This window comes from Piliocolobus tephrosceles, chromosome 19, assembly GCF_002776525.5.
Source record: "Piliocolobus tephrosceles isolate RC106 chromosome 19, ASM277652v3, whole genome shotgun sequence".
Lineage (NCBI taxonomy): Eukaryota > Metazoa > Chordata > Mammalia > Primates > Cercopithecidae > Piliocolobus > Piliocolobus tephrosceles.
Genome location: NC_045452.1, coordinates 40,040,124 through 40,058,223, shown reverse-complemented (window position 1 = coordinate 40,058,223; position 18,100 = coordinate 40,040,124). Strand labels below are relative to the sequence as shown.

The 18,100-nt window shown below is 47.6% G+C and overlaps 1 long non-coding RNA gene across 1 annotated transcript in view; it reads right to left on the bottom strand.

The window, feature by feature from the left end:
• LOC111526080 overlaps positions 1-13,427 on the bottom strand; it is a 17,138-nt gene extending 3,711 nt beyond the window's left edge. The window contains exon 1 of the long non-coding RNA XR_002726264.1: positions 13,307-13,427. This is a non-coding gene — a long non-coding RNA (uncharacterized LOC111526080). The remainder of the gene's footprint in view (positions 1-13,306) is intronic.
• Positions 13,428-18,100: the final 4,673 nt, after the last annotated feature.

The window sequence follows — 18,100 nt, the reverse complement described above, 5'->3', positions numbered from 1 at the left end:
GCTGAGGTAGGAGAATTGTTTGAACCCGGGAGGTGGAGCTTGCAGTGAGCCAAGATTGTGCCACTGCACTCCGGCCTAGGTCGTTTTTTTTCTTTTTTTTTTCTTTGAGACAGAGTCTCGCTCTGTCGCCCAGGCTGGAGTGCAGTGGCATGATCTTGGCGCACTGCAAGCTCTGCCTCCCGGGTTCACGCCATTCTCCTGCCTCAGCCTCCCGAGTAGCTGGGACTACAGGCTCCCGCCACCTTGCCCAGCTAGTTTTTTTGTATTTTTTAGTAGAGACGGGGTTTCACCATGTTAGCCAGGATGGTCTCCATCTCCTGACCTCGTGATCCGCCCGTCTCGGCCTCCCAAAGTGCTGGGATTACATGGCCTAGGTCATTTTGAAGTAACAGCAGAGCAGAAACTCTTTAACATGGGAAGATGCTCATAATAAATTGGCGACAAACACTATGTATACTAGGCCCCTCAAGTTAGAAAAGATCTACCCCAAATCCTTAGCAGTGTATTTGAGTGCAGAGAGTAATGTGGATGTTTTACCTTTTAGTTGATCTGTATTTCCTACAATGAGCAAATAGGACTTTCAAAACAAAATAACTTTATTTAAGTAAAGTTAAGCAAGGTGTAGTGGCTCACGGCTATAATCTGTTATCTGAGAGGCTAAGGCAGGAGAATGTCTTGAGGCCAGGAGGTTGAGACCCACCTGGGCAACATAGCAAGACCCCATTTCTACAAAACGACAGCAAAAAAGTAGCTGGACGTGGTGGCAAGCACCTGTAGTCCCAGTTACTCAGGAGGCTGAGGCAGGAAGATCGTTTGAGCCCAGGAAGTCAAAGCTGCAGTGAGCTATGATCGAGATGCTGCACTCCAGCCTGGGCAACAGAGTGAGATCCCATCTCTAAAAACATGAAAAATCAAACTTTTTATTTTTAAAAAAAAAAGAAAAAGCAAAAAAGGCCAGCATGGTGGCTCATGCCTGTAATCCCAGCACTTTGGGAGGCCGAGGTGGGTAGATCACGAGGTCAGGAGTTCGAGACCAGCCTGACAAACATGATGAAACCCCATCTTTACTAAAACACAAAAATTAGCCAGGCGTGGTGATGGGCGCCTGTAATCCCAGCTACTCGGGAGGCCGAGGCAGGAGAACCACTTAAACCCAGGAGGTGGAGGCTGTAGTGAGCCGAGATCGCACCACTGCACTCCAGCCTGGGTGATAGCACAAGATTCCCTCTCAAAAAAAAAAAAAAAATCTCCCAATCTTCTGTGTCTGTGTGGCAAGCTATGAACTCCTTCTCAGAAGAATGTTTCTAAATGCATTAAATAAAGCATGAGGTGGGGAGAGTTCCGAAGGAAACCAATGATACTAAAACATACAGAATTATCAAAACAGTTCTTATGCTTCTGTTATAAGAATAGATGGGCTACTTTAACATATTAAATAGCAAGAGCTAGCAGCAAGTCTAGTGAACTGGGCACTTGGAAGCAGCAACGAGCATAGCGGTATTTCTGGATAGCTGTAACACTGTGTTCAGGTATCTGGGGTTTCTGTCGTGAGTACGTGGCAGGAGCTACTGCCACTGCTGTCTGATGCTGGCCCCACAGTGGAAGGAGATGCTAAATTCCGTTATGCGTTAGAGGTCAGTGAAAAGGAAGATGCAGTTTGTTCCCATCCAGGCACAAGGAACCTTCAATTTGTCCGTGGTTAAGAACAGCTCATCCAGGAGCAGAGCGAGAGGCCGGGCTGCATGTCCTCACCTCCTCTCCCCACCTTCACATCCTCCTGGCTGCCTTGCATTTCCTCCGCGGGCCTAGCTGAACGCACACACAGGCCTGGGAGAGACCGCAGTCAGCTAGGGGCTGTCCGGCTGCAGAGACACATCTTCAGCCACATCTTCTGTAAAACAGTCACTATGGGATGACAGTGACTGGACAGTGGCTCCGCACAGTCAGTGTCTTTTGCAAAGATTTCCACCATGTGCATCCTCCGCAGCCAACTCCAGCTGAGGCAGGATAGACCCTCGGCCAGTTGGGGCTGCCCAGCAGGTGTAGCCTGCTGCCTTCACCCCACACCTGCCACAAAATGAATCGGCCCCCTTTCCCTGTAACCCCAAGAAAAGCCTCAGGAGGAAGAAGGTGCCCATATAGAGAAAATGAAGGGATACTGCTCCTCATTCCCCACACAGCATAGCCCAGGTGTAGAAAGTGGCCAACATCCATTTAGGAAGCCCTGTTTCCCTAGCTGGGAGGGGCCCTTTCCTGTGGAGGAGGCCACTAGAAAGGACAAAATCATTTTGGAAGGAGCCAAGAGTAATACAAATGGCAGGTTGCCTGCCTTAGTTTAAACTGAATAAGCAAAGCCACGACCTCATCTGAGTCCCACACAAGGCACACCACTCATAAGCTAACTTTTCCCAGCTTCCCTTTAAAGCCCGTTGGCGAGTAGTCCATCCAACCACGGGCCACAGCTCGTGTACAGAGAATCTGTTTGTTGGGGAGTCATCTTCAAACCCAAAGAACAAGGCAAACCCTACCCCCAAGGAACCCAGGATGACTCCTTATTTCCCCATTTCATTCTTAAAAAGTACTTCTCCCAGGTTCCGGCGGAGTGCTGCTCTCATTTTAGCAGGCTGGCTAACTGTGGGTGCAAGCCATTTCTCGAAGCAGTGTCTGTTTTTCTCTTGAATGGAATTGTTTTGTTCATTTGTTTCACTTCCTCTTTGGGGATAGTAAGTACACGAGTTCCCTTTTTCCTGGTATTAGAAGTGCGTCAGTTCAAGTATGAGTACATGAAAAGTGAAGAATAAGAGGCTGGCTCCATTGGGTGATGATATGTACCTGCTATGAGATTTGGGAAGCCATGGCCTGTCATTGTTGCTCCCCCATTAATGTCCAGCGTGTCCCCAGAATGAGAACCAGTTTCTAAAGACATGCCCATGAACCAGGCAGCGCGTAACAGAGACAGGGAAGAGGTCCCTTGGGGGCTTTGTCACCTGGAAGAAATCCCAAGGCTTATCCTAAGGACATGGAAAGCTGAAGAACAGGAAGTCACTAGTCAATGGCAGGAGGAGGGCATCCAAGTCCCCATCAGCATGGAACGCAGCCGACTGACAAGAGATCAGTGCCACCATCTTAGCCCTGTGCTTTCTCTGCCCCTGGTAGGATTCCGAACTTTCTGAAGGCTTTGGGCATGAATGATGGATCCTCCCTATGAAGAGGACCACATCTGATGTATTCATTTACAGCATCTCAACATGATTCAAAAATAGATCAGTAAGAACATATTTAGCAAAACAAAAAAATAATAATACTAATGCAAGTCATCAGATGCAAATGATGACACAGATTTCTTCCCAGGCCTAGATATGCAAACAGAAGCAGTGCAAGGGCCGTGTACACAATTATAGTGTGGGTGCAGATAAGACAGTAATTTCCCAGAGAGCTTTGGCTGATGGAATTCCACACTCCACGGCCACACAGCCTACGAGGGAGCAGATCACAATGTCACCCAGAACCACAACGAGCCTCCTGGTGTCAGTTACCTTCCTTTTCAAGAATGATGCCGAGCTCTAATCCATTCTCACTGCGTCTTTATGAGCTTAAAGTAACTGTATTTTAAAATCTGTCCCATTTGGACATTTTCCCAACCCCTTGCTCTCTGTTGGAAAAGGCACATTTCATGTTGACTATTCCCATGTCCCCCAGTTCTTCTTTTCAATCCAAAAGCTGGGAACTTCTACTCTGACCACCAGAGCTTCTCTGGCAAGTGATTTTCCACTGCTATTTTCCTTGCTGTCCTTCTCTTTAAAAACCAACAGTATATGAACTCAGGATGTAGGGATCTCTTGTGTGATGCAGTAACAGGCAGAGTGAGGGGCAGCAGTGGGCTAGCAAAGAGGTGAAGGGTGAAGGAAGGCCTGGGAGCCAGGCAGACCCACCCCTTCCTGAGTATTTCCTCTGTTTTCTCATCTGGGCTGCTGAGATTAAGGAGATAAATGCATATAAAGCACTGACCGTGCTTTCTGGCCCAGGTCAGGACTCTAAACATTGGTTGCAGCCATGCTGAGGACTAACCTTGGCCCAGGAAAAGGCTGGAGGAGGCCCACCCAAAAGCAGATGCTTCCCAAGGCCCGGTCACTGCACAAGAGCCAAAAGCACACTCCAGATGGGACAGTTTGCAATGGAGGGGACCTGCTCTCCTGGAAAAGCCACCCTGAAAGCTTTCATTGGCCAGATCTGAGGGTGTTGAGGTTTGAGCCAACTGCAAAGAGGTAACCGCAGACCTCGGTTGCCAGAGAAGTCACTGTCTTTTCCAAGCAGCAGAACCACATTCGAATCCTTTGGAGCTTGTCAAGAGCCCTCAAAATCTTACTCTATGCAGAGACTGCCAACAAAAATGTGTCCCCTCGAATTATGGCACGAACTTCAGAGGGGAGGTAATGTAATGCACAGAACCACCCGCAAGGGAAGGACAGTGGATAAAATGAGAGATTCAAGAGACACATGGTGAAAAGTGCCCGCAGAGAAATTGTGACATTGAATAATATTAAATTGCAAAGGATTTTAAGCCCAGATAAACACCATGAGCTAATATCAGCCAAGGAAAGTATGATTCAGTCAATGGAAATAGGCAAACAGTTCAATTAATGTTTATAAACAGGCCTTTTCATCCTTTTCTCCAGAGGAGGAAACTCAAGGGGTGTGTGGCCCACAAGGTGAGGAGACAGCGGCTGACTTGAAGTCTTTGGGCTCCTCTCCAGGCTTCTGGCAAGCAGAGACCATGCCAGGGGGTCCAGAGAGGTCCAGCCAGCAGCAAAGCCCACCCAGGTCTCACCAACCAGGGTACGGGTCACCTGTTGCTTCTGATGTGACAGCTGAAACTCCCAGATACTTCTTTTTTGACACAGCCTTCACCTACTGTTCTTTGAAAGTGAACTTTTGTTTTCAGATTCTTGAAAATCTGGAAGAGAATCCCACCACAAAAGCCACTCATCCCTCCAGGTAACAGGCATTCCACCTGGAGGGGGCAGCAAGAGACAGGCGTGTCCACAAAGTCCCAGGGCCCCGTGGCTGGAGGGACCATGGAGGAGGGAGTGGGAGAGGGTGCACAGGAGCCCATGGGCAGACCTCAGGCTGCACGTGCCAGGCCAAGGGGGTGAGTCCCACCCAGGGTACGTGCTGGGAGCCCATGCCCTCCGAGCCTGTTTACAAGCCATGGGGGCTGCACCCACACTCCCCGTGGAGGCCCTGGGCTGTGAAAGGGAATTGCTTAAAAGTCAGGATAAGTATTGGCCTGAGGATGTCATGCTCCAAGCAGAACGGGGACCGCTGTCATGGATCAGTTCATCCCATCCCTGCAGCAGTTAGAAAAGGGGGCACCGATGCCAACGTGTCAAACACCAAGATAACTGAAGTCTACCAAGGTGGGTCCTTTCTCCCACTTCCTAACTTCAGCCTCTTCCTTCCCACGGCCTCCCTGCCCCAGGCCTGCGTGGGACCCTCCTGCTGACCCCTCCCTCCCGTCACCTCTGCACTGCCTCCCTGACACCCAGGCCTGTCCCACTTCCCAAGGCCTCTACAGAATCTGTTTCCTCTGCCTGTATCTTTCAACTCAAAGTTCATCAGATCAGTTCATTCCTCCACTGAGGCCAGAACTCCTGCTGCCTTTGAAAGCCACATATGCTTTTTCAGAAGATGACCTTTGGCAAAAAAAACAATTTGTTCCTTTTCCTTTGGCCTTAACAAGATATTAGGGAAGTCAGAAACACAGTTGGGCAATGAAGTGGAAGTAAACGTTGAAGGAGACTAAGCAAGACTTAGAAGGCTCACATCATAAGCAGTGAACGTGACAGGGCGCTGTCCTCCCTGGCAACGGTGGCCTGGTCCTGCCTGTGGGCTGCGCGCCTTTGAGGACAGGAAGCTACGTCCCCTGGTGGCGGTGGCGGTGGCGGTGGCAGTCCCCAGTCCACACACAACCCACGTCGCAATGGCCACCATTAGACACTTGTTCCAAAGCAGAATCAGCCCCCTCCACAAAGACAGCCCCCTCCGATGCGGCTCTTCTTCTGCAGAGTAAGGAAGCCTCACACACGCAGAGATTGCTCGTGGCATTGCTCCGACCATGGACTGCAGGTCATTGTCAGCATTTCAAAGTGTCCATGAAGGAATCATCCTTATTGAAAAACAATACCAATAAAACCTGCTTTTTGCCCTTGGTGCCCTCCCTTGCAGAGCCCTTCCCATTAAGGAGCGTTCCTGCAATCACGGCGTCTCATTTGCATCTGTTTTTCATCAGAGGCAGAGTGTCAGCCCTTTTCCACTGGGGCCAGCAGGTCACTTCGCCTGGGAACAGAGCCATCAGGGACACCCAGCAATCTTTCCTCCTAATTACAGCATCCGTGCTAACCGCTCCAGGATGGTCCCCGCATAACTGGGGTGAAAATCTAATATAACACTGTCTGGAGATCATCCACGTTCACCTAAGCCAGGGTGCAAGAATTAAAGTGGCTCTGACATTATGCTCCCGTCCCATCTCCTGTACCCTGATTTGCAAAGTGAAAATGATCCCCAGTACAAAACCTGTCTCCATCTGCAACCTGCGAGAAAGATCAAAAGAGGCAGGGCGACAGCCTGAAGGTTCCCCAGAGTCCTACGGAGGTAAAGGAGAGCTTCTCAGGGAGAGGCAGCCAGGCGGCCAGCACAGGCACAGTGTGGCATACAATTTTTAAGTCCCAATTTGGCGTGTCTTCTCTACAAAGCCTAACTCTCGATCCATGTTATAACATCCTCACAACACTGTTCCCACCTTGGGTTCTCAGAAATCTGTCAATGCTGGTAGATGATGGAGACTAGAGTCACTGATTAGAGGCCAACACAGCACACATTCGCCCCAAATTGTCCTTGGGGTTTCCAGCTGCAGCCCCTGCTAATGATGCTTGGTGTAAACTGACCCAGCCCCACATAGGAAGGCTTTGTGTGTCAGTTACCCCTAGGAAAAGGACAGGGTCAAAAGTCATCCCAAGAGGAAATCTGGCCCCAGCACCAAGGCCTCCTCTCTCTGTCTCCAGGAAACTCTCATCTAACAAATCAGATATTAGCACCATGAACCCTGAGTGCCGCTTAACCTCTGAACTTATCAAACAACACCAGCAAACAGCCATTTACTCCTAGGTTACCCAAGGGTATCTAAAAGAGAAAACAGGAATGAAGGAACAGCTTTTCAGGATCTCGGTGGACATTTTATGGGCATATTTACTTGCTGGCGTCTTCACGGCTTTTCCCTAAAGACTATCATTATGGTAACAGATGGCTTCATCTTAAGTGCTCAGTAAATAAAAGGGCTTTAAATTGTTTTTTATTAATCTTTTTTAGGTTTCATCTCAATTATCTTAGGGGAAAAAAAGGTATCTATTGCATTGACTAGGTCTTTTTAAACAGATTAATTGGCTATGATAAATTTTTCAGTTAGACTCAAAACTCACAGAACATGTAATCCTAGCCAGAGCAAATGGTGGCTTTCTGGAAAGGTGCCTGACTTTCTCAGAGGCTCTCAGAATTTGCCATTACACTTTTTTGCTTTTATACAGAGGGGAAGCAACAAGTCTTCTACCACCTACAAAGAACTGCTTTCCTTGGTAACCTGGGGATGCATCTGCCCCTTGGTGGATCCATCGGAAGGACGTGCCCTGTCTCAGTGTGCAGGATGACGCAGAATTCTTTTGCCTGCCTAGAGCACCTAGCAAGTCCAGGCTTTCCCTCTTTCATTCTTTTGTTCACTGGTGCATCCAGCAAGATTTATTGAGGGCTTATCTTTGCCTAGCACTGTGCTAGGTGCTCTGAATACAGTAGTGGCCTCCACCAAGTCCCTGCCCTCGTGGAGCTCACGTGATAGTGACATAAACCAAGTAATAGACAAGTACAGGGGTCCCCACCCACTGGGCCACAGCCTGGTACTGGTCTGTGGCCTGTTAGCAACAGGGCCACACAGGAGAAGGTGAGCAGCAGGTAAATGAGCATTACTGCCTAAGCTCAGCCTCCTGGCATATCAGCAGCATTCGATTCTCACAGGAGTGCAAACCCCATTGTGAACTGTGCATGTACAGGATCTAGGCTGCACACTCCTTATGAGAATCTAATGCCTGATGATCTGAGATGGAGCTGAGGCAGTGATGCTAGCGCTGGGGAGCAGCTGCCAATACAGATTCTTGTGAGCCGAGAGATTTAACTGCACAGTGACCATAATAAGTCAACTGCTTTCAGACTCGTATCAAAACCCTCTCGGTGAGTGGCAAGAGACAATTAAGCTGCAGGCTTCATGGTGGCAAGTGAACTTCAACTGTACAGCTGTATCCAGTGGCAATAAAAGTACATCTGAGACAACTTCCCATCTCCATATATTCTAGATTAAAGTCAAGGCAGAATATCCTGCAGTTGCCAGAAAAGCACTGGAAAGTCTGCTTCCATTTCCAACATTCTATCTTTGTGAAGCAGGGTTTTCTGCAGTGACAGCAACCAAAACGAGATCGCAAAGTAGACTGGACATAAGCGGCACACTTCAGGTATTACTGTCTCCATTACCCCCAGATGGGACTGGCTCATTGCAGGAGAACAAGCTCAGGGATCCCACTGATTCTACATTATGGCGAGTTGTATAATTGTTTTATTATATATTAAAATGTAATAATAATAGAAATAAAGAGCACAAAAAACGGAATGCCCTTGAATCATCCCAAAACCATCCCCCATGCCATGGAAAAATTGTCTTCCATGAAACCGCTCTCTGGTGCCAAGAAGGTTGGGGAACCACTGCATAAATACACGTGGAATATCACATCAGGTAGGGAAGAAAAATAATGCCATGGAAGGAGACAGATAAAGCTCTGGGCAGGTTGAGGGTCAGCAAAGAAACCTTTCTGAGGACCCTGAATTTGAGCAGAGATCTGAGTGAAGCAAGGGAGGAAGCCAAATAAATATCTGGGAAGATTTTTCTAGACCAAGGAAACAGCAGTCCTGACCAGCAAATAAGTTTGTTGCATTCAAGGAGCATCCAATAAAGAAGGTTAGAGTAAAGAAACAAGGTAGCAGGTGGTGAGAAATGAAGCTGAGAAGATAAGGCCAGGTCATATAGTTTTTGCCAGCCATTCTCAGGAAATTGGATTTGATCTTTTTTTAATGAGGTTTTCCCTCTGTCTCTGGTGGATAGCAGCTTTACTATAATGCACTTAAGTGTGATTTTCCTCATATCTGTCTTGCTTGGGGTTCAGAGTCCTTTTGGAATAAGTGGTTTAAAGCCTGTCATCTGTCTTGGAAAATTTTTCATTATTATCTCTTCAGATACAACCTCTGTCTCATTTTCTCCTTTCTTCTCCTTGTTAGACTTTTACTTTGCTTTCTTATATCTCTGGCTCTTTTCTGATTTCTTCACTCTGTGCTTCTTCTAGATATTTTTCTTATTCCAGTTCACTAATTTTCTCCTCAGCCATGTCTACTCTGTATTAAACTTCGGAGCCTGAATTCGGTATTCTTTTCTTTTCTAAAATTTTCTTTTGATTCTGTTTTATACTTTCTAGTTCTCTGTCAAAATCCCCAATTTGTATTTATTTCCTTGACCATATTAAGCATGGTTATTTTAAATCCACAAATTTAGAGGTATGTCTCTCTCTCAACATTGTCTTGTCTCTTCATGCACCAGGTTATTTTCATTGAGTGCCAGACACTGTATATGAAATACATGGAGATATGGAAGAATGTTACCTTTTCCAGAGAGAAATTACATTTACTTGTGTCTGAAATCTACGGGTCCTAACAATCCCTAACCTCCTTAATCCAATCTGGGGTTGAACAAATTCAAACCTAGGCTTAATTTATTGCAAAGGTCAGACTATTTCAGGTCAATCTTTACTCCTACGCTTATGTGGTTTTCCCAACCCAAATACTGAGATAGCTGTGGGGGAGGGGACTCTGGGTCTCAAGTTCCTTGCAGACTCTCAATGCCCATGTCTGTTCTCCTAACCCTGTTGTCTATCAACAGCTCTGTTAGCTTCTCTCTCTCTCTCAGCCACCTCTTCTGGAAAAAGGATACCTAGGGGAAAGTGGTCACAAATGCTGGCTCACCTTTCCGTATTTTATTTCTCTCCCAGATCTTGTCCCTAAAATTCTTCACTGCTTTGTGAACTGTCTAGTGCCTTCAGACATTTTTAATATTTTCTTCTTTTCTAGCTATTCTCAGGAGAAGGATTGGCTTTTATTTTATGTGTGCAGAACAAATAGCTTGCAAAAATAACCCAAATTCTCCACCCCTCCTTCTACACACACACACACACACACACACGCACACATATGCACACACATGCACACATTATTTATTGCTGGGGCTCAGAGGACAATACCCCAAAGGATGGTGCTTTATACGCTGAGCACATCTTAATTAAAGGAAATTGGAAAGCCTCAAAAGCTACCGCAGAACCATGGACTTTCTAACCTTCTCTTGTTTCTCTCCACAATTGTCCCCTCCCCACAACAACCAAATGCAGGGAGGGGCTCTCTCTGGAATTTTCTTATTTGATTGAGGAAACTTCTTGCTAAAAGAAATTCAATTGTCAGCAGGGCACGGTAGATCACACCTGTAACCCCAGCATTTTGGGAGGCCGAGGCAGGTGGATCACTTGAGGTCAGGAGTTCAAGACCAGCCTGGCCAACATGGCGAAACCCTGTCTCTACCCAAAATACAAAAATCAGCTGGGCATGGTGATGCATTTCTGTAATCCCAGCTATTTGGGAGGTTGAGGCAGGAGAATTGTTCGAACCTGGGAGGTGGAGGTTGCAGTGAGCCAAGATCACACCCCCGCAGCTTGAACGACAGAGTGAGATTCCGTCTCAAAAAGAAAAATAAAGGAATTCAGTTGTCTTAAACACCCTTCCTAGGAATTTTATCAACAACCAAGAAAGATTAACCCCTAGAGAAGAGACCCAGTCTCTACATCTGGACAGACTTTCCATCTATTCTTCTAAGGGCAGCTCTGAGAGATTACCTGAGGATCTGTACATACATAACAAGGTGGCCTTTGCTCACACTTCAGTTCCACCCTTCAATTTCCTGTAACTTGTCCCCACGCTACTGTTTGTCCTTTGGTCCCATTCAGCATCCAAAGAAAATAATTTACAAACCATTGTCTGGTCTTCAGACCCATTCACGTACCCTAAAAATCACTGACTACCCTCTAAAATTGCCTGCAGCTCCCCACTTCCCTCCTTGCTGCGATGAGGATATCAAAGCTTCAACCATCTGGCCTTTCATTAGTCCTCATATTTTGTATGGCTCCCATGCTTACGCATGTTAATAAATATGCCTGCCTTTCCTCCTGTTAATCTATCTGTTATTAGTTCCTATCAGTGAATCGTGAAAGGGCAGAGGAAAAGCTTCCCTCTTCAACACTACATTATAAATTGTAAACATGTTCTGTTTCAATAATATAATATGTACCCCAGAAAATGTACAATGTGCACATTATTAAATGATAGAAGGATGGGGAATGAGTAAATATAAATAAAATGTTTAATGGTTTCTGCACCTCCACACTCTGAAGACCTCTGGTTTAGGAACACTTAGGGGGCTGGAGGGCTAACTATTGTGGGGCAGATGGACTGGGCTAGAGGTGATAAGAAGTGTTTAATTCAGAATGTATTTTGAAGGTGGAGTTCAAAAGGTTTGCTGATGAATTGGATGCGGGTATAAAAGCAAGAGAGGAGTCAAGGGTGAATCATACGTTTCTGGCCACTGACTGAGATGGAAAGGATCAGGCTGCACTGGGGATCAAGAGTCTGTGGTCCACACTGGTATGTTACAGACCCTGAAATCCAAGTCAGTAGCAGCTTTTCCCCACAAAGATCCCTTCCATTCCAGGGACACAGCAGAGGACATGTGTCCCTCAAGAAGGCAGGATTGTTTGTCAAGGAAAAAAAATCACTTCTCTCCAACTGAAGTTGAACTCATAAGAAAGTTGTGTAAATTTAAATTCCAGCTCTTCCATAAACCTTCCTCATTCTCACCACTTCCAAACTGTGCTAGCAACAGCTTTAGTGCATCTGGATGTTTCCCAATCTGGGCTCTTCAGAGTATCCAATCTACAAGTTAATATCTATCCTGTGGCAGAGGAGGAGGAGAAGAGAGAAGGAGAAGGAGAAGCCAGAAAGTGAGGAAGAAGAAAGAAAAAGAGAAAGGAAAGAAAGATGGAAGGAAGGAAGGAAGGAAGGAAGGAAGGAAGGAAGGAAGGAAGGAAGAAGGAAAGAGAGAAAGGGAAAAAGGAGGGAGGGAGGGAGAGAGGGAGGAAGGAAGGAAAGAAGGAAAAGAAGTGAGAGAAAAGGAAGACAAGGAGGAAGAGAGAAAAGGAGGAAAGGAGAAACAGAAAGAAGGAGGAAAAGGAGAAGAGAAAGAAGGAGGAGAGAAAGGGAGGAGGAAAAAGAAGAAGGGGAAGAAGAGAATGAAAGTGAAGAAGTCTAAGAGGAGGGGGAGGAAGGGAGAGCAGAAGAAGGGAAGATGGAGGAGCAGGAAGATTCTCATGACCAAGTCTGGGAAATGCTGCAATAAACAACACACACATGTTGAACATGTTTCCTTATTGCGGGACTCCTCAGAGCCTTTAATATGCTATTGCACAATATGACTCTCACAACAGGATGCAGAGGACGTAGCCATTCCCTGACTTATTGTCTCCGAATGCTTATTAATAGCTCCTGAGTAATTTTGCCCTGCTGAACAATTCAGGAGACATTGCTGTAGACCCCAGGTCAACAATAATAGCCCAAAGGCTAACGTCAGCCTGCCACTTGTTTTTGTATTGCCAGAAAGCTAAGAATACTTGCAACATTTTTAAATTGTTGGAAAAATTTAAAAAGAAAAAACTTCATGGCAGATGAAAATTATATAAAGTTCAGATTTCAGTGACCCTTTATTTTTATTGGAATACTGTCTTCGTCAGCTCAGGCTAATATAACAAAATACCATCAGCTAGGTGACTTAAACAACAAATATTTATTTCTTACAGTTCTAGAGGTTGGAAATTTGAGTCTAGGGTGCCAGCATGGTTGGGGTTCTGGTGCGGGCTTGCTTCCTGGTTTGCAGGTGGCTGCCTTCTTACTATGATGAAAAAGACAGCTCTGGTCTCTTCATCTTCTTACAAAGTCACTAATTCCACCATGGGGAGCTCCACCCACATGATCTCATCTAAACCTAATTACCTCTCAAAGGGCTTCAATACCTGGATTTGAGGGGGACACACTGAGTCCACAGCAACAGCCACGCTCATTTACTTACGTATCATCCGTGGTCGCTTTTGAGCTACAACAGCAGAGTTGAGTAGCTTGCAGCAGAGACCCGTTTGTCCCTCAAAGCCTAAAATATTTACAATCTGGCTCTTTACAGAAAAAGTTTGCCGACCCCTGCTGTAAACTTCCCACACAACATAGCATTAAAATATGCATTGTCATTCTGTATTTCTTCACTGTTAACTCTTATTTCCTCAGCTCTATTCACTACTCTGCAAGCAGGAACCATGCCCTATAATTTTCTGTTTTTGGCAGAATCTGGCACGGTGCTGAGCACAAGGACAGTGCTCAAACACTTCTGTAGTGGCTTTCTTGCCAAGCATTAGGTATTTATTGGGAGGCGACGCTTTTCAAAGAAGGTCACTGGGAGGCATGTGGAGAATGGTAGCTTTGAGAAAATATCTCCTGGGGAAACAAAGCCACTCTATGTTACTTAGGACAAGCAAGGACGGGTCTGCTGCATGGAAAAAAAAAAAAAAAAACAGCATTGAGTGAACACTGGCTTTTAAGTATACAGTGTCTTGATCATTTTTCTTTTAGGAAAGAAATTTAAACTACACGATTGAATTACATGGTATATTAGCTTCAGAGCACTCAACGCGGTCAGCTGGGAATAATAGTAATACCCCAGTCTGTGGTTGTTTTGAAAGTTAAGTTGGGGAATGGAACGAGATAATATAAATAAAAACTGCTTTGTCAGTGGTTAAGGTGCTATATCAGCAAGTTACACACACCCTTCTGGTCAGACCCATCCTAGCACTGGTGAGGCCCAAGGCACGTATAAAAATGGAGGCCCACAAACCACATGGCTAAACACTGAAAAGTAATAAATCAAGTTAACAAGCTGTTCAGTTGTGTTCTAGCCGCCTGCCTTGATAAATACGCCTTATAACAACGACCTGGAAAACCTGGTTTGAATTTAGAGGTCTTGGGCTCCCAAGACAATGCTGGAATACGGTGGTCTGGGACGAGGCGGCTCTGTCCACTAGCTGGTATCCCACCCCCTCCTTTCTCCCTTCCTCTTCCCCCTGCCCAGTTCTGTCTCACCTCCTAAGAAATAGGCACCTGTGGTTGTGCAGCTCACATGGCCAGACTCCAAACACTCTCCACGCACACAGCCATCTCCACTTCATTGCTACCCTTTGGCCACTCCTTGGCTACCCCTTGGGCCTAACAGTGCACACCCAGCTGCAAGTTTGCTCTTGGGAGGGTGGATCCTGGGAAGAAGCTGTCTTGGGACCATTTGAGTGGGAATTCCAGAGTCCCAGGTACCAGGAACATGGTCTAGAAGGGAAGTGAGGGTGGGGTATGTCCTCTGAGCCCCACAGGCTCCTGGCCCCATGGGAGGCCAAGGTGAGGCCCTTCTTGTCCAGACCTCAGGACAGCACTGATTCTGACCTAAAGCTCAGTTAGCTCACTAATAATCATCACAGTGACAGCAGCAACTGTGTGTCGAGTGATCCTGCATGCCAGCCACTCTTCTACGTGCCTCGCACTTATTTTACTTAATAACAAAGTCTTTCCTCAACTGGGGCTGTCAAGTGGGAATCTGTTTGCACCTCGGCATGACTGTCACGTGAAAGCCAGTTCTCACCAAGGAGGAGAATTTTCTAAGTTCCTTAGCACACCGAGAGCAAGCAGAGAAGCACCAGCTCAGGGAGGTTCTTCCCTGGGGTAAGAGGACTTCCTCCCAGGGGAATGACCCAGCCGCAGGTAGGACGCCAGAAGGTCAAAGGATGTTAGAAACCCAGCCTCTGCTTTGGCTGATCCCAGGAGAATGGAGAGCAGGAGCAAGTGAAAACCTGACCCTCCCACACCTCGATGGTTGGAGCGCAGAGCCTTTAACAACATCCAGAGAGATACCTGGGAGCCCTGGAGCATCCGGGCCCATAGCCTGCTTTCCTGGCATACAGTAGAGGAAATTGCAAGCCCCAAGGAGAGTCCCAGCCTTCAGCTCAGAAAAGGCGGAAGAGGAAGAGGAAGGCACCTAGGAGATGGGAAGCTGGGTGAGCCTGAGGAAGAGCCCACCTTGGCCTGCGTACAGCACGCAGGGAGTCGAGTCGAGGGGGTGTGGATTGGGTGAGCATGGTGGGTGTGCTGGAAGAAACCTGGGGAGTGGCAGTGATATCTAGAAAAGTTTTCTTCCGTGATAAAGGGAGGCAGGTGAGGAGAAATAGGTCTGACTCTAAACAGGCTGAGTGTGGAGGTGATGAATGGAGCGGCAGCAGCCCTCTTTCAACCAGCAAAAGATATGCCTAGAAAGCACCCATTCCACAGAGGTGGCCAAGCAGAAAGAGGGAAGGCAGCCTGATGCCGGGAGATGCCTCTGAGCTCCTGAACCGCAGAAAGGCTGCCTCCATGCTTTAAAATGTGCTTTCTTGCTACTTAAGTCTTTTTTCCTGGGACTCTCCCTGACTCTCAGTCCAAAGCTTCCGAATGAAAATGAACCTTTTCCTGTTCCTACGTGAAGAGCTGCTTTTCTGCGAAGGGACTCCACGTCCTTGCCTTTCCTGGAGAAGGCAGTGGGAAGGAAAGCAGGTCGCCAACACCCACCACTGTGCCCTGGGAGAAGTCATTTCCACAGGGACAGTTCTCCTGAATGAGAACAAATACTTGGAGAGTATTTAAGGAAATAAAGGACATCTGGTTACACACGGCTTTGATGGAGGCAGCGAGAGATGGGTGGTTAAGAAACAAAGACGATGAATGTGGGGCTGCCCATAAAGACCCAGTCCCAGGGGCGAGTGCTGTTGGTAGCGTGGTTTTCCTTCAGAATCCTGGCACCAAGGTACTGCAGAGGCCGAAGCAAGTCCAGCAAGCTCGGAGCCTCGGGGTTCCATCTCTGTTCAACTGGTGCTGTCTACAGCATGTGAGTAAATACATGACAAAAAGAAAAGCTTTTCTTAGAGCCTACGGATATGGAACTACTCATTTAGAGTCCATGCCATCAATCCCAATCTAGTGACCCAACGGCCGTGGGGTGTGGATGCACAAAACCACTTGGATGAGAAACAGGATGGAGGATGGAAGTCATTAATAAATGCCTCCTCGGGGGCCCGCTCCAGCCGCGCACCCTCTCATAGCCCACCCTGCCTACTGAGGCACAACCCCACTCACGGCCTTCCCCAACCTGAGGCTTCAGCTCCAGGGCTGTCTCGGCTCATATCGGGCCCAAGTCTGGTCAAAGGTCCAATCTCTACCTCTTGGCATGAACTGGTTCCTTCCTTGGCTCCTCCTACCCCTATGCCCAGCAGGCACCACCTTCCATAGATTCTTCTGTTCCCATGGGGTGTGCAAGGTAGCGGGGAGACCCGTGTCTGCCCAATAAGGCCCCGGCTCCTCTGAGGGCCCTAACCAGGGGTGGGCTGAGAACGGGAGCTCCCCAAGGGCGGGCCGTGCTCCTCATCCTCTCGCTAAGCCCTTGCTGAATGAGTGAAGGAGGGGCTTTGGAAGCTCCAGGTCTGCAGAGTCAAGAGAGAATCTCTCTGCTCCCTTGTGTCCTCAAACTCTGCCCTCTACTTCCTGGGCACAGGCCAGACTTCATCTCCCAGCCTTCCTGGAAGTTGAGGGCAGGCTCCTCTTGATGGAATGGGGTGAAAGCAAGGAAGCCATATTCACACTGGCCCATAAGAAGCTGCTATAGAACCCTTCCTCCCCCTTCCTCCACCACCCAGCAGGAAGCAAGGGAGCCCGGGGCACCACAGTGGACCAGGGATTGAATGACATGGGCCCCTGGGTCCCTGAGCCACTCTCTCAGTTCCACCTCTCAGCATGAAAGATCCCAAATGTGGGAACTACGTGTTCTAGCAGCTGGCATCACCTTCACCAACTCAGGTTTTAGGACAATATTGTTTGTGCCCCAATGTCTAACAACGCTTTTCGTTAAATCATCATCATCACAGCTGATATTTACTGAGACCTTACAAGTTTCCAGCCACTAGCCAAGTGCTTTGGCAGGATCTGCTTTTTTACGAGCTCACGACCACCCCCGGGATGTCGGTATGTGGTGTGGGGATCGTTGCAGCCTCCCCACATCCATTCCTTTCCTTCCCAAGCGTTGCATTCTGATTAGGATGAGGTTGGCCCTATCCTTAGCACCAAAGATGGACCCCAACTGCGTCCAGGGTGGACAGCGTGTGTCCTAAGTTAGTCTCAAGAGCTCAAGAGCTGTTTTGGATGGAGGAGGAAACACCACCTCTCTCCCCAAATATTAATAGAAGGATGTGAAGCCTGGATGCCCTTGGACATCCTCTTGCAACCAGAAGGGAAGCCAACCTGAGCCAATTCATCCAACAAAGCCAATTCATGATGCAGGGCAGAGGCAAAAGAACCACAGAGAGACAGAACCAGAGCCTGGTGCCATTATACCTCAAGCTCAGCTTGGCAGAAGCAGTTAGTACTCATCAAATATCCCATGTGCTTGCCACGTGCCTTAAGCCACTAGGGCTGCCATACCAAAGTGCCCCAGATTGGGTGGGTTATTGTCTCAGTTCTGGAGACCAGATGTCCTTGCAGTTAGATTGGAGCCATATGAGTAGGTCTGGCCACTAAATTGTAAATGACAGTGGTATGTGTCACTTCTTGGCTAAGGCAGGTAAAAGCCCGTGTGCTTTCCTCTCTCCCCCTCCCACAATGCTCTTAGTAGCCAGGTGCCGAGACGGGGAAAACAAGAGGGCAGGAACCTGGATCTCTGCATCAGGAATGGAGAAGGACCCCAGCTAGCTGCATTGAATTGTCGGTGAGCAAGAGGTGTACATCGTGGCGTTATGCCTCCATGCTTCCA